Source organism: Strongylocentrotus purpuratus, unplaced genomic scaffold (assembly GCF_000002235.5).
Source record: "Strongylocentrotus purpuratus isolate Spur 01 unplaced genomic scaffold, Spur_5.0 spur5_scaffold_15, whole genome shotgun sequence".
Classification (NCBI taxonomy): Eukaryota; Metazoa; Echinodermata; class Echinoidea; order Camarodonta; family Strongylocentrotidae; genus Strongylocentrotus; species Strongylocentrotus purpuratus.
The window spans coordinates 21,576,237-21,591,041 of record NW_022145600.1 but is presented as its reverse complement, the minus strand read 5'-3'; the positions used below and the strand labels follow the sequence as shown (position 1 = coordinate 21,591,041).

The 14,805-nt window shown below is 35.5% G+C and overlaps 1 long non-coding RNA gene across 1 annotated transcript; it reads right to left on the bottom strand.

Moving 5' to 3' along the window:
- Positions 1-2,976: 2,976 nt before the first annotated feature.
- On the bottom strand, positions 2,977-5,054 carry LOC115924284. The gene is made up of 4 exons (XR_004064261.1): positions 5,014-5,054; positions 4,517-4,559; positions 3,477-3,517; positions 2,977-3,015 (listed from the first exon to the last, which is right to left on the bottom strand). It is a non-coding gene; the product is annotated as an uncharacterized LOC115924284 (long non-coding RNA).
- Between the last annotated feature and the right edge of the window lie 9,751 nt (positions 5,055-14,805).

The window sequence follows — 14,805 nt, the reverse complement described above, 5'->3', positions numbered from 1 at the left end:
CTGATGACATAATAACCTGGAGGCTGTCTTTATAAAGAAAAGCAACCCTACCACCCCGCCCAGAGACTCGTGGACAGTGTTTGAAAATGTAAGAGCCTGGGCAAAGGTCAGCCACGACTGCATCATCATCGGATGATAGCCATGTTTCACAAATACAGACAAAATCTAATTTGTGATCAACGACAAAGTCTTGAAATATGGTTGATTTATTGCGCAGAGAGCGGGAGTTGAGAGTACCAAATTTAAGATGGTCCTTAAAGCGATCACGCCCACCCCTCTTACCCCGATGTGTCCTCCGCCTTCGACACGATCTACTGATCCCGAGAGACACCAGCCGATCCCAAACAAAGTGATTCTCCTCTCGCCATTTTCCAGAGGAACGGCCATCCCAAATATTAAGGGCATGAAGAGTCTGACTATCATAGGTATAATCTATAGTCAAGGAATCATCAGAACAGTTAGGTCCTTGAGAGGAAGGCCCAGGGTTAGGGCTGATGTCTCCCGAGATCAGTAGTAAAATGCGGAATCTTGAAACAGAATTAGCATACCGCTGAATGGGAGTAACAATGTACTTGTACTTTCCCTTATGTTGTACAGCTACATTACATGAATCAGTGGTGTAATGCACAAGTACAGTACAAGAATCAGTGGTGTAACATACAATGCATACAATAGATACAAAGGCTATTAGGATAGCCACCTTCATTATGTAAACTCGCACAACCGTGCAGACTGTGCACTAACATGTGGAGTAAAGGTATGACAGGCAAGTGAATATGGCTACTTACAACACAAGTAAGGCAGTGGTGAATGCAAAACCAGTAGATGTAAAATGTATGACAAATATCACATGAAATATGGCCGAAATAGTCTAGTAGCCTCCAGAAGACATACAGAATCAGATGATATAGATAAAGTAACTGAATAACAGATTAAACAAGAAAAATATACAGTAAAGTGCAGAGCTCTGTGGGCGGGCATCCACACAGGCGCGCACAACCCTAAAAAAAAAAAAATTGTAATTAACAATAATGAAAATGATATTAATAGTTACATACTAATTTTTCTAAATATCTGTCCTATCACAACTTATAGTGTCTTATCTGGATTTGTCTTATCTTTGATAATAATGATAATGATAATCAGATTTTTTTTTTACCAAGAGGAGCCTCATCAGCTTCAGTGCTGTTCTGCCAGAGGGCCCTGCAATTATTATTACACTACGAATTGCCAGGTACCCATTTACAGCTGGGTTGGAAGTGGCGAATGTGGATTTATGTCTTGCCAAAGGACATTGGTGCCGGGCTGAGATATGAACCCTAAACATTCGGATTGAGAGTCAAGTGAATGAACCACTTTACCATGACACCTCTACATAATTTTGTGAATACTTACCTGGCGTAGGAGTCCGATCTTCTGTAGGCGGTTCAGGAGTGGCCTGATATCAAACAGAAATGTACCATTCTTTCCCGTCAGTATAATCATGATAGATTATTTCATGACATAACTTTAATCATTTTATTGTGAAACGTATATTTCATGAAAACGGGATAATATAGAATTACATTCTTAACTTAATAGAAAAATATAAAACAACCCGGTTACCGAGCAATGATCGAATTAAGTTTATCGTTTTAACATTCAACTAAGTGTTATGAAACCTATTTCTCTTCTCACTCGTAATCGATGGTTGATACTTTTATTTGTAAGTGAGAAAAAGAAAAATCTATGTCAAAAGTACATTGCACAAATATATAAATTGAAATAAATGAATGAATGAATGAATAAGTGATTAAGCGAGTGAGTAAAATAGAATGAATAAATTGAAATTTGAAAGTTGAATCAGTTCATCATGTTATGAAAAAAGATTATCTATAAAACAAATGAATTAGTTATTTAAATTACATCGAATTATGTTCTTCCCAGTAAATGTGTGTACGTCCCATGACCCCGTTAAGGATAACTCACACTTGTTGACCTTGTCGGAACGGTTGTTTCACCTCTGACACCTATGTTTGGAATAAGAATAGCATTAAAAAGACGAGCATTAAAAGATGCAATGCTAGGTAAAGACTAACCCCTTCCGACCCACTACAAGGTTACGTAGACCTACACTTGATATGGAAATACATATAGCACATCTCTATACCTGACCGATTTATTAAAGGGTAAGTTGAAATTTCATGTAGCCTTTTGGATAACGGCAACGGATTCCTTCAATATTAACACAACGGCAGACTCGTGTATCTTCAGGGGGCAAGGAGGTTTGGATGCTGCGCCCCTAAAGGTATTATTTATGGCCTCAATCCCGCCTTAGCGTTTGCCCCATTTTGATAATGATAAAACATTCAATTATTACACAAAAATATACAAAATCTTAACTTAATACCTGTAAACGAGGATACGATACAAAATGACGAAAATGTCCTAAGTAGAAAAGCTACCTCGGCTTACTAGCCCACTGCATCAAATACTTGTATGTTTATTGTACATTTCCTTCTCTGGGTTGCCAGTGTCGTGAGCATGAGGCCAGGCAATCCACACAAAATCACAATAATAACAACAACAACAACAATGATAATAATACTACTACTACTAATAAAATGATAATAGTTACATTTATTTAGCTTTTAATCATAATGTTTCTAATTTCTGTATGCCTACTCTAATAATCAATATTGTTTTTCTGGTTTGCCTGATCTTAAATAATACATGATAATAATCATAATTTTGTTTACAGGAAAAGCCTCATCAGCTTCAGTGCTGTTCTGCCAAAGGGCCCTGCAATTATTATTACACTACGAATTGCCAGGTACCCATTTACAGCTGGGTTGGAAGTGGCGAATGTGCGTTTATGTCTTGCCAAAGGACATTGGTGCCGGTCTGGGATTCGAACCCTAAACATAAGGAGTGAGAGTCCAGTGAATGAACCACTTTACCATGACACCTCCACATAATTTTGTGAATATTACCTGGCGTAGGAGTCCGTTTTTCTGTAGGTGTTTCAGGAGTGCCCTGTTATCAAACAGAAATGTACCACTCTCTCCCGTCAGTATAATAATAACAGGTTATTTCATGAAATAACTTTCATTATTTTATCGTGAATACTTTATTTCATGAAAACGGGGTAATATAGAATTACATACGTCTATGAAAATATGAAACGACCCGGTTACCTAGCAATAATCGATGTTTAATACTTTTATTTGTAAGTGAGAAAAAGAAAAATCTATGTCAAAATTACATTGCACAAATATATAAAAAGGAAATAAATGAATGCTTGAATGAATAAGTGATTAAGCGAGTGACTAAAATAGAATGAATGAATCTTAATTTGAACGTTAAATCGATTCATCATATTATGACAAAAAATTATCTATAAAACGAATGAGTTAGTAAATTATTTGAATAACACATAATCATATTCTTCCCAGTAAATGTGTGTATGTCCTATGACCCCGTTATGGATAACTCACACTTGTTGACCTTGTCGGAACGGTTGTTTCACCTCTGACACCTATGTTTGGAATAAGAATAGCATTAAAAAGACGAGCATTAAAAGATGCAATGCTAGGTAAAGACTAACCCCTTCCAACCCACTACAAGGTTACGTAGACCTACACTTGGCATGGAAATACATATAGCATATCCCTAAACCTTAACGATTTATTAAAGGCTAAGTTGAAATTTCATGTAGCCTGTTGGATAATTCCATATTTATTTCTAATTAAATTACAATGCAACGGATTCCTTCAATATTTACAAAACGGCAGACTCGTGGTTTTTTTTAGGGGGCGAGGAGGTTTGGATGCTGCGCCCCAAAGGTATCATTTATGGCCCCAATCCCGCCCTAGTGTTTGCCCCATTTTGATAATGAGAACAAATTATATTATTGCACAAAATTATACAAATCTTAACTCAATATCTGTAAATGAGGATACAATACAAAATGACGAAAATGACGAAGTAGAAACGCTACCTCGGCTTACTGGCCCACTGCCCCCAAATGCTTGCATGTGTATTGTACATTTCCTACTCTGAATTGCCTGTGTCGTGAGCATGAGGCCAGGCTATCCTCACAAAATAACAACAGCAACAACTACAACAACAATGATGATAATAATACTACTAATAAAATGATAATAGTTACATTTATTAGCTCTTAATTATAATGCTTCTAATTTCTGTATGCCTACTATCATAACCAATAGTGTTTCATCTGGATTTGCTCTATCTTGAATAATAAAGGATAATAATGATAATAATCATGATTTTGTCTACCAAGAGAAGCCTCGTCAGATCCAGTGCTATTTTGCCAGAGAGCCTTGCAATTAGTATTTCTTTAGCGATCGCCAGGTACCCAATTAAACGGGGTAGGAAGTTGCAAATGCTGATCTTGCCAAAGAAAATTGGTGCCAGACTGGGATTCAAACCATGAACATTAGGATTGAGAGTCAAATGACTGAACCACTTTACCATGACACCTTCACATCAGTTTGTGAATACATGTACTTACTTGGCGTTGGAGTCCGTTCTTCTGTAGGCGTTTCACGGCTGGCCTGTTATCAAACAGAAATATACAATTCTTTTCATTCAGTATAATCATAATACATTAATTTATGAAATAACTAAAATTCTATATATGATATGTAGATTTCACGAAAAAGAGGATAATTCAGAATTACATGCATAACTAAGTAGAAGAATAAGAAACGATCCAGTAACCAAGCAATCAGTATCAAGTGTATCGTTTTATCATTCAACTTGGTTTATGAAACTTATTACTGTTCTAACTATCAACAACTAAATGAAATTAAATAAATGCATGAATGAATAGGTAATGAAGCGAGTGAGTAAAATAAAATAAATAAATTGTAAGACGAATTCAATTGTGATGTTATACAAAATTTCATCTGAAAAAAAATAGTTAGATATTTCTTCATATTACACTAAATTACAGTCTTTTGGGGAATGTTTGTATGTCACATGACCCCCTTATGGAGGATAACTCACACTTGTTAACGTTGTCGGCGCGGTTGTTTCATCTGTAACACCTGTGTATGGAATAAGAATAGCATTAAAAAGATGATCGAGGATTTAAACAATTTATTTTATAGGAGGGGAGGACAGGGGGCACGTGCCCCACCCCCCCCGCCAAAAAAAAGATGTTATAATCAGCCCTAAATTCGCCCAAAATATACCGAAAAACAGGGGCGTGCCCCCCCCCCCAGCCCAAAAATAATATAACATAACATAACATAATATAATATGACGGTGCAAAATGTCAAATAAATTTTTTTTTTTACCCCCCCCCCCAAAAAAAAAAAGTGTCCTCTCATCCCCCCCCCCTCCCCGGCAAGAAATTCCTGGATTCGCGCCTGAACCAATAATCGACAAATCAGCTGGAAATGCAGCTTTTACCTCTCCTGCTGGCACACTCCGGAACAAGCTACGCCCTCAAATTAAAATCATCACCAACATGCCAACAGTAGAAACATTCAAACAGAGTTTGGAAACCTTCCTGTTCTAAAACCTTACGCATTCTTTTAACTTAAACTTTCACTGCTTGGTAACACTAACTCGTGGATGCCATCTTAGTGGAAAAGGTGCTGTATGAATTACAACTATATCATTATGAAACATGTAGAACACTTAGAAAACAGTGCCAATACATAGTTATGAATACATAACATGAACATTCACTTCTCTACGCATCCCCAAATAATAACAACTTGAATATATTTCGATTTTTGTTTCGCAGTTTCAGGTGATTGTTATGCAATTAATTTTGCAGTGGGATCAACGTTCATGATTTATTTCTCTTGAAAATTATGTAATTACTTGATTTATTGGATGCATTTTATATTAAAGCTCCTTGAAACGTTAAATGTTCATCCTTTTTTACTTTCATGCAATTACATATAAATAACAACATTTGTTTTAGGAGGAGCGCCGGGGCTTGGGGATTTGTGCATTTATTCTGCATTTGCCTCTCATAGATTAATATTTTTTTCTAATGTTATGTTCAGGTGCAAGATTTTTTTTTGGTTCGAGGGGGTTGGGGGGGGGGGGCTGATTTCCTGCCATTTCTAGAACCGCTACTGCTTACATTCATAATCAGCGTAGCCGTAGGTGTAATCCCCCTGGCACGTTGAACCCGCCGAGCATGAGACAGTGATGCTACATGGATTGACAGTCTGGCAATACGGAGCCCACAGTGCCGTCTTGTTACTGTTATCACACTGGCTCTCCAGAGAGGGGTCATAAGCATCGCAAGAAGGGACCATCACACAAACTCCTTTGGTGATCCTGATAGTTGATCCTGGGTCACACTCCATCGTGATCTTTGGGGATCCACCTTCTTGACACTCTGTAACTGTATGCACAATGTAATACAAAGCGTAATTATGATGGTAAACAGATTTCCATCTTCACTTACAATACATATAGGATATAACTTACATTTATTTCGTTAATATTAATTTATTTTTATTTACATAAAAATAAATTACATTATTAGAAAAGAAAAGTAATTCGAGAAAATTAGCGACAATATAAGATGGAATCATTTACGTTCTAGAAAAAAGATACGATTATTTGGAACTGTTTGGTGTTCACCCCGACGTAGAAAGAAATCGAGAAGTGCAATCTATTCACAAAATAATTCCAATGTTTACACCAAAAATAGACAACCGGTGAAGTGAGCCTAAGTTTATCGAGGTAAAGTAACGTGTATAGGACTATATCGGGTATTTAGTACACGTTTTGGCATAATGTGACGATAAAAATTGAAACAGGCAATATATCTATTCCAACTGATTTATTTAAATTTCAAGGGATTTCAAACTTCGTTGAAGGAAGAATTGGTAAATCGACATAAAAGCGTAGTGCCATCAGACGAGTAATGGAAATGTCTATACGATTTAAAGCTGATTCGGCTATTATTCTGACTAGAAGGTTTAAATTCACTAACATTCCGATTGTTAGTATTCTTATCATCAGTTTAGAAATCGGAAAGATGATGCTTGTTTAGATTACCATATCTATTACAATTGCCATTTCTTCGAAAATCGAATCGCAGTCTGTTTTGTGCAGTGTGCAAAGTAAAATGGAATCTTAGTTTTAATTTAATTTTAATCTTAATTTTGAAATGATGAGGAGGGGTTTCAGTTTTGATGTTTATTATTTGATTTTTTTTCTGCACACAATAATGCTACTGAGACTTTTTTTTACATGTTTCATTTACATGTGCACTTCAGAGGCTCAAAACAATGCGAAATTGCATTAAAATGAACGATTATGTTTAAAAAAACTATTTATAGGTTCCCAGTTTTTGTGAGTATTTTCATGTCAGAACAAAAATATGGCAAATTGAGGGAGATCGTTATAAAAAAAAAAGAAGGGGAAGAAAAAGTAGATATACATTTTATTAGGGCTAATGTACTTTACTACAAGGCCTAACTCATATGTTTGTATACTCTATTGAACAGCAAAGGGTTCGAGGTGTCTTTCAAGCACGCTTGCAGTTATCGTTTCTACCCCTATTTTTTCAGGATTTATAAAATGTATTAAATCGCTATTTCGTTTAAAAAAAACTTGGTTTTACTTACCTCGGAGTTGCGCTGCTCTCTTCTACAAAAGAAATGAAATAAAATCACGTAAGAAGGCTATCATTTTGAAAACCTGCTGGGAAATAAAATAGGTAGTCTAAAAGTACCCAATTGTTATAGTTTGCGTCATAGTTTTGAATGAAAGGGTTATATGAATAAAAAACTTTACTACACGGTGGCTACTTTATTGACAACCGATCAGAAAGTTACCGCAGAACTATTGAAAAAATATATTAACACATCAAAAAATTGATAACGTAATCAATACTGATTTGTAGACTACTCCGTATATTGCCACAGGGACATGAAATATGAGAAATTCCTGGAAAGAAGAAAAAGATAAACGTGTTTTTCTTGGACTGTCGTGTAACTGTCCCACATGTTATTATTTTATGAGAGACGTACGTTGCATCAGTTAATTCCAAATTTAAAACCCGTGAAACCAACCCAGGGTTTTTTCAGTTCGAGCACACCCACACCACCGCAAAAAAAGATTTGTTCTTCTTCTTCGATTTGTACTAATCCCCAAAACGTGAGGACCTTTTATCGACTTGTTAGACAACTTTGCAGTGAGAACTAGTGTGAAGAGTTGCTTCCAATTAAAGGGGTGGCTATATTATGTAATTCCTTATAGCATGTATTTCCCCTTTAAACATGCAAAGTAAGAATGTCACGATCACAATTTTGCACATTTAGAAAATGCATTTCATTGATATGTTCTATGGCTACATATAGATGGATGCAGGATTCATAAAGATATGGATGCACGAATAAGTTCATTATTTACCTGTCTATTCTGTCCTTTAAACATGGATGTTAAAGTGGGATTGTCACAATCACCAGAGGACGAAGATGAATCAGACTCTAAACGAATAAGATATATAGAACAATAATAAGGTTTTGATTGAGATAGCAGCTACTCTCGAAATGTACAGGAGTGGACGTCCTTCCTTTTGTTGTGTGTGTGTGTGTGTGTGGGGGGTCATATCAGGGATCACTTCGCCATGAGTAGAGTGGAATCAATCCTCAAAACTGAAAGTAAAATAGTGGAAAGCACGTTTCAAACATAAAGTTGGAGCGACTTGAACACCTTGCATGTTACTATCCTTATCATATGATCATTAATTCAAAGACTACTTTCGAGTATATTTGACGATAAGTTGGTCTGGATCGAGCCCCAAATGAAGTGATCCCTAAATATCGAGATATCTTTTATCAACTCGGTGGTTGATTGCAACTTTTAAGTTCTCTGCCATTATAGTACACTCTTGCACTGTCATTCCACGCCATGTCTTAACCCTAAAAAGGCCGGGCTATTTGAGGTCTTAGTACGGCCGGGGGGGGGGGGCATTATGGCCGCCCTCTTTAAGATCTCGGCCGCGAAGCGGCCGATCGCCGCAAAAATTTGCAAACATGTCATGTGAAATGTATAGAATAATATGATAATTTCAATTTTTTGAAAAATCCACTCATTTGCATATTTATGGTAATTTATGCAAATAAAGTCATAAAAATCACATTTTTACCCATAAATCATATATTATTCATATTTTCGCATTCTTTTTCACTACATATATTCATTAGACTATTCTGAATAATAATAAGACAAAAAATGGGAAGAGCCAGTTTATTCCTTATGTTATCCCTTGTTTAGATAATTTCTTATGTATTTCGTTGTTTTTTTAACTTTTTCATTTCTTACTACAATTCAACTATTTTGACTCCCCCAAAAACCACCTAATCTTTAAACAAGACCCAATAACCCATGTTTGATCTGTTTTTTTAGGAAAAATGACTTTTCCATATATTTTGTACACAAATCACGAAAATTAGCGATTTTCGGGCTGACATGCAAAGACAAAAGGTCACGTGACCTTGTAACCGTAGGTCCGATTTTCAAAAAAAATTCTTTTAAAAGTTGCGCAAGACTCAAAAGAAAAAAGTCAGCGAGCGGCAGGGTGCCATCCATATGCGTTCTTGAGCAATCGTAAAAATCGTGGAGGGGGAGGCATAATGCCCCCCCGGCTTTATTAGGGTTAATGCTCACCTCCCAGTTGGTTCTTGGTTTCCCTCTTGTTCTGGTACTTTCTATTTTTCCTTCCAATGAATCTTTGAAAAGACGCCAATGTCTTTTAATTTGACGAAAGTATTTCGCCTTTCTTTCTTTTACCATTCCTTTCAGGATATTTTGTTTTCCATTATATCCTCATAATATCTATGTACAGTATGTAAAGTATAATTGATTCTTAGTTTCCATTATATCCTCATCATTCCTATGTACATCTAATTTTAAAAAGATGTGATTTTCCTTTCCGTAGTTTTTGTTAATGTCCATGTTTCTGCTCCATACAATAGAAAAGACCAGACATAGCAATGTATAAGTCTCATTTCTAATTCTTTTATTTAAAAAAAAAAATCCGTTCTGGATAACCGAAAGTTTCAAAAGTGACCAAACAGATTAGAATAAAGTTCGTGCCAAACAGATTTGTTTTGTACAAGTCTATAAAATACAGTACCCATTCCTCTATTCCAAAAAATATTTAAAATCTTTTTGATAAAAAAATGTTTAAAAAATCAGGATTGTTGTCAATACATTCTAGCACTGGCGTAATGAGCCGAACACTGAAGGAGCTGAACTAGGAAAAAATGAAATATTTCTTAAGCGCTAGGAACGCAATGGAGATGACTCGGGAATTAATCCGTTAAATCTGGGGGAGGAGTGGGGAGGGGAGTAGGTAGGGAGGTGAGTCGCATTTATAGCAACACCCTTTTATGAATTACTTGTCTTTTTTTAACCAAAACATTTCTTTATTTGGAAAATTGGAATTAGGAGCAATTTTGATCACTGAGGTGAATGAAAGTCTTGAGTTTTATATTCATATATATTTTTCTTTATAATGGGGATAAGCAGCGTTAAAATGATTCTTTAGATTGTTTATTTGTTATAGCTTTGATTTGTCATGTTTTAGAAGAACAAAAAATAAAAATTAACACATTACATTTAGCGACATATCTGAACCTATCTTGAGAAAACATTTCTAAACGTCGCAAAAATCCTAGGAACATTCTAAATCCAATATCACAAATATCACATAAGTTGTTGTTGAATAAGAGAGTGTGCGTGGTTACATTTCTATTCATACACGTCATAAAACTGAATAGCACCAAGGTAAAAACATTTCACGATGACCACTTTGATGGAAATTATGACTGGAAATGATGACTTTTTACCAAATTAGCAAAAGACAAATAGGGTAGGTGAGGGCACAATATTGATATTAATAGTTAATGATAATTATAATAGTAAAAATTATAATAAAGATGATTATAATAATGATAATAATAAGCTCTCATGTCTGTCAATCTTGACACTCCTGGCACTCCACAATTATTATCACCCCGGCTTTAGGCCCGCCTTAGGATGGCTCCCTTTATGGCGCTCCAGCATTTCAAGGAACTAATTCCTGACAGGAAGCCATGTACCTCACCCGGGTCGAGTGTGGCAAATGTAGATTAATGTCTTGCCAAAGAACATTGGTGTTGTGGCGGGACTCGAACCCCGAACCATGTGATCCACAGTCCGGTGACTTATCCACTCGACACGACACCTCAATCTTCCTATGAATGTCACTTACCTTCCATCTTAGTTGAGCTGGAAAGGCCAATGAAAAAAAAGAACAAGATAACTGACGCGAAGATGAAAACAACTCTGGAACAATTCATTGCTCTTTCTGAGTTTATAATCTTGACTGCGACGAAAAGTTAAAGATTAAACGAAGTTTAAATGAAGCAGCTTTTTATCTGTGGAAGTGATAGCAGATCCGAAATACATCTGGAACAGATGAAAACGTGAATGTGGTGTCAGAGGAGTATGTTGTCTCGTGTCGAACGCGAAGAATAAAAATGTTCATGAACGTGAAACCTTTTTATTAACAAAAAATGTTTGTCACTATGAAATTCAATTAAAGCAATAGGATTACAATTATTTTCTGCGTGACGCAATATTAGCCTTTGTTCCAGGCTTCTTTTTTCTGCGTTTTCAAATCGTATAACAAAATAAACGGATGAATGATACTTCTTTGCGACTGTTCCTAAATGTTATGCGTCATTGTAACGTCATGCCATGAGAAAGGTTGTGTAATGGGACACCTTAAAGTTGTATCTCGAAAATAAGAATTAAAATACGGTTAAACATTTATATAGTATATGAATTACTCTATAAAACTTGATATAAGGCAAATATAGAGAGCTAGATACTCACACCCACATTTTGAATAATATATTACTCTAAAAAGTACAATAGCAGATTTATGTGTCTCGAACCAATTACTGATAAAGAGAGTCATACTATTGGAGTTGTTGGTGATTCGTATCGGGATCTAGTGATATTGGCATAAATATGTTTTTCTTTTGTTCGTTTAAATGTCAAATTTGCTTTTTTTTTCTTCAAAAGATCAAGTCATGTAATTGCATTGTGAAAGAAACTATTTGGACATGATGGGAGAACCTCAAAAGGCCGATCACCAATCTAAGTATTGGTATAATTATTATGCTAAGCTGTGAGGTTTTGGAATCGTCAAAATGATGTGAATTTGGCCCAGTTTTGTTCAAAGTCACATGCACTTTTTATATAAATGTGTATATAGGACAGCACAAGCATGTGGCAGTCATGTTGTCGTGGTACACAACCTTTATCTTTAGTTGGTTTGTTTGTTTTACCTGCTGCTAAGAAAGCATGTGTATGCTTGTAGGTAAGCAACAAGGGGACTGACGGTTTTAAATCCTCTCCGAATGACTTGGTAATGAGGATTAATGCCTTACCAAAGGGCACTAGCGCATCGATTTAGTTTCGAACCCGGGACCTCACGGTTACCAGGCCACTGCTCTACCAATAAGCCATCGCGTCTCCTGCTAATTGTCATTCGTGTATTTCAAATATGAGGGCATTTTCAGTGCCATCCTTTTCATAGGATAACTTTTATATTATACTATTCAACACTAAAATAAAAAGAATGAAAAAGCTCACAAATTATTTGTTAACCTTTTCTTTAAAAAGACTGCAAGGTTACATGACGTTGACCGGTTTGGATTACCAATATGAAAGCTAAATGCTTTTTGAATATGAGCGACAGCGATCTATTTACTCAATAACAGCAAATCCAACGTACCTTTTAGAATATTACTTAACAATGAAGCTTTTACCGCATTAAGATGTAATGCAGCACCTGCGAATTAGATTCGGTAAGATTAATTTTATTTGTATTATCTATTCGATGTGTTTGTGCATATGAATTAACTATATTGTCACATGGAACTAGAGAGAGAGAGAGAGAGAGAGAGAGAGAGACGTGCTTCGGATTTTCCAATATTCTATCACTTTTTAGAATGTTGGTTTTTATGTCACATCATTCTTTAATAAATACGTTTGTAATTAAATATCCATTTAACGAACGTGTGATAATGCGAAGTTTCAATCTCGGTCTAATCTCCCAATAAATGGACGCACTTGATCATTCTATAATAATGTGAAAAAAATGTTCTCGAAAACTGTAAAATAGCTTTTCATATTAAAATGCTAGTTAACCATTTGTATTAATTATAGCGCGCGTCTGTATGAAACATATTTTAATTAAACTTTTTTGGGGGGTTTGAGAATAATAGCTACAGATAATACAAAATTACGTAATTACGTCGAAAATGGAGCAACCTTTTATCTGTGGAAGTGATAGGAGATCCGAAATACACCTGGAACAGAATGAAAACGTGACTGTCCTGTCAGAGGGGTATGTTGTTTTGTGTCAAACGTGGAGAATGCAAATTTTCATGAACTTGCAGCCTTTTATTAAAAAAATATTTTCTGCGTTTTAAAATCGTATAACAAAATAAACGAATGAATGATCCTTCTTTGTGTCTGTTCCAAAATTACCAACCAAATACTAATAAAAAGAGGGTCATACAATTGGAGTTGTTTGTAATTCGTTTTGGGATTTAGTTTTATTGGCATATATATTTTTTTCTTTTGTTCATTTAAAAGTCAAATTGTCTTTTTGGGGGGTAAAGATCAAGTCATGTAAATGCATTGTGAAAGAAAACGTTCGGAAGTGATGGGAAAAGGCTGATCACCAATATAAGTATTGGTATAATTATGCTAAGCTGTGAAGTTTAGGAATCATGAAAATGATGTGAGCGTGGCCCAGTTTTGTTCAGTCACATGCACTTTTCATATAAATATGTATATGGGACTACACAAACATGTTGCAGGCATGTTGCCGTGGTCCACAGTCTTTCGATTTTTAGTTGGTTTGTTTTACCTGACTGCTAAGAAAGCATGTGTATGCTTATAGGTAATCAACCAGGGGACTGACTGTTTTAATTCCTCTCTGAAAGACTTGGTAATGCCTTACCAAAGGGCACTAGCGCATCGATTTGGTTCCTAACCCGGGACCTCACGGTTACGAGGCCACTGCTCTACCAATAAGCCATCGCGTCTCCTACTAATTGTCATTCGTGTATTTCAAATATGAGGGCATTTTCAGTGCCATCCTTTTCATAGGATAACTTTTATATTATACTATTCAACACTAAAATAAAAAGAATGAAAAAGCTCAAAAATCATTTGTTAACCTTTTCTTTAAAAAGACTGCAAGGTTACATGACGTTGACCTATTCGAATTTCCAATATGAAAGATAAATCCTTTTTGGATATGAGCGTCTGCGATCTATTTGCTCAATAACGGCAAATCCGACTTGCATTTTAGAATATTACTGAACAATGAAGCTTTTAGCGCATTAAGATGTAATGCAGCACCTGCGAATTAGAGTCGGTAAGATTATTTTTATTTGTATTATCTGTTCAATGTGTTTGTGCATATGAATTAAATATATTGTCACATGGAACTAGAGAGAGAGAGAGAGACGTGCTTCGGATTTTCCAATATTCTATTACTTTTTAGAATATAGGTTTTTATATCACATCATTCTTTAATAAATACGTTTGTAATTAAATATCCATTTAACGAAGGTGTGATAATGCGTAACTTCAACCTCGGTCTAATCTTCCAATCAATGGGCGCACTCGACCATTCTATATAATGTGAAGAAAAAAAAATATCTCGAAATTGATAATAACAACATGCACTTTTTATAAGAGTGAACTGTAAAATGTCTTTTCATATTACGTCGAAAATGAAAAAGC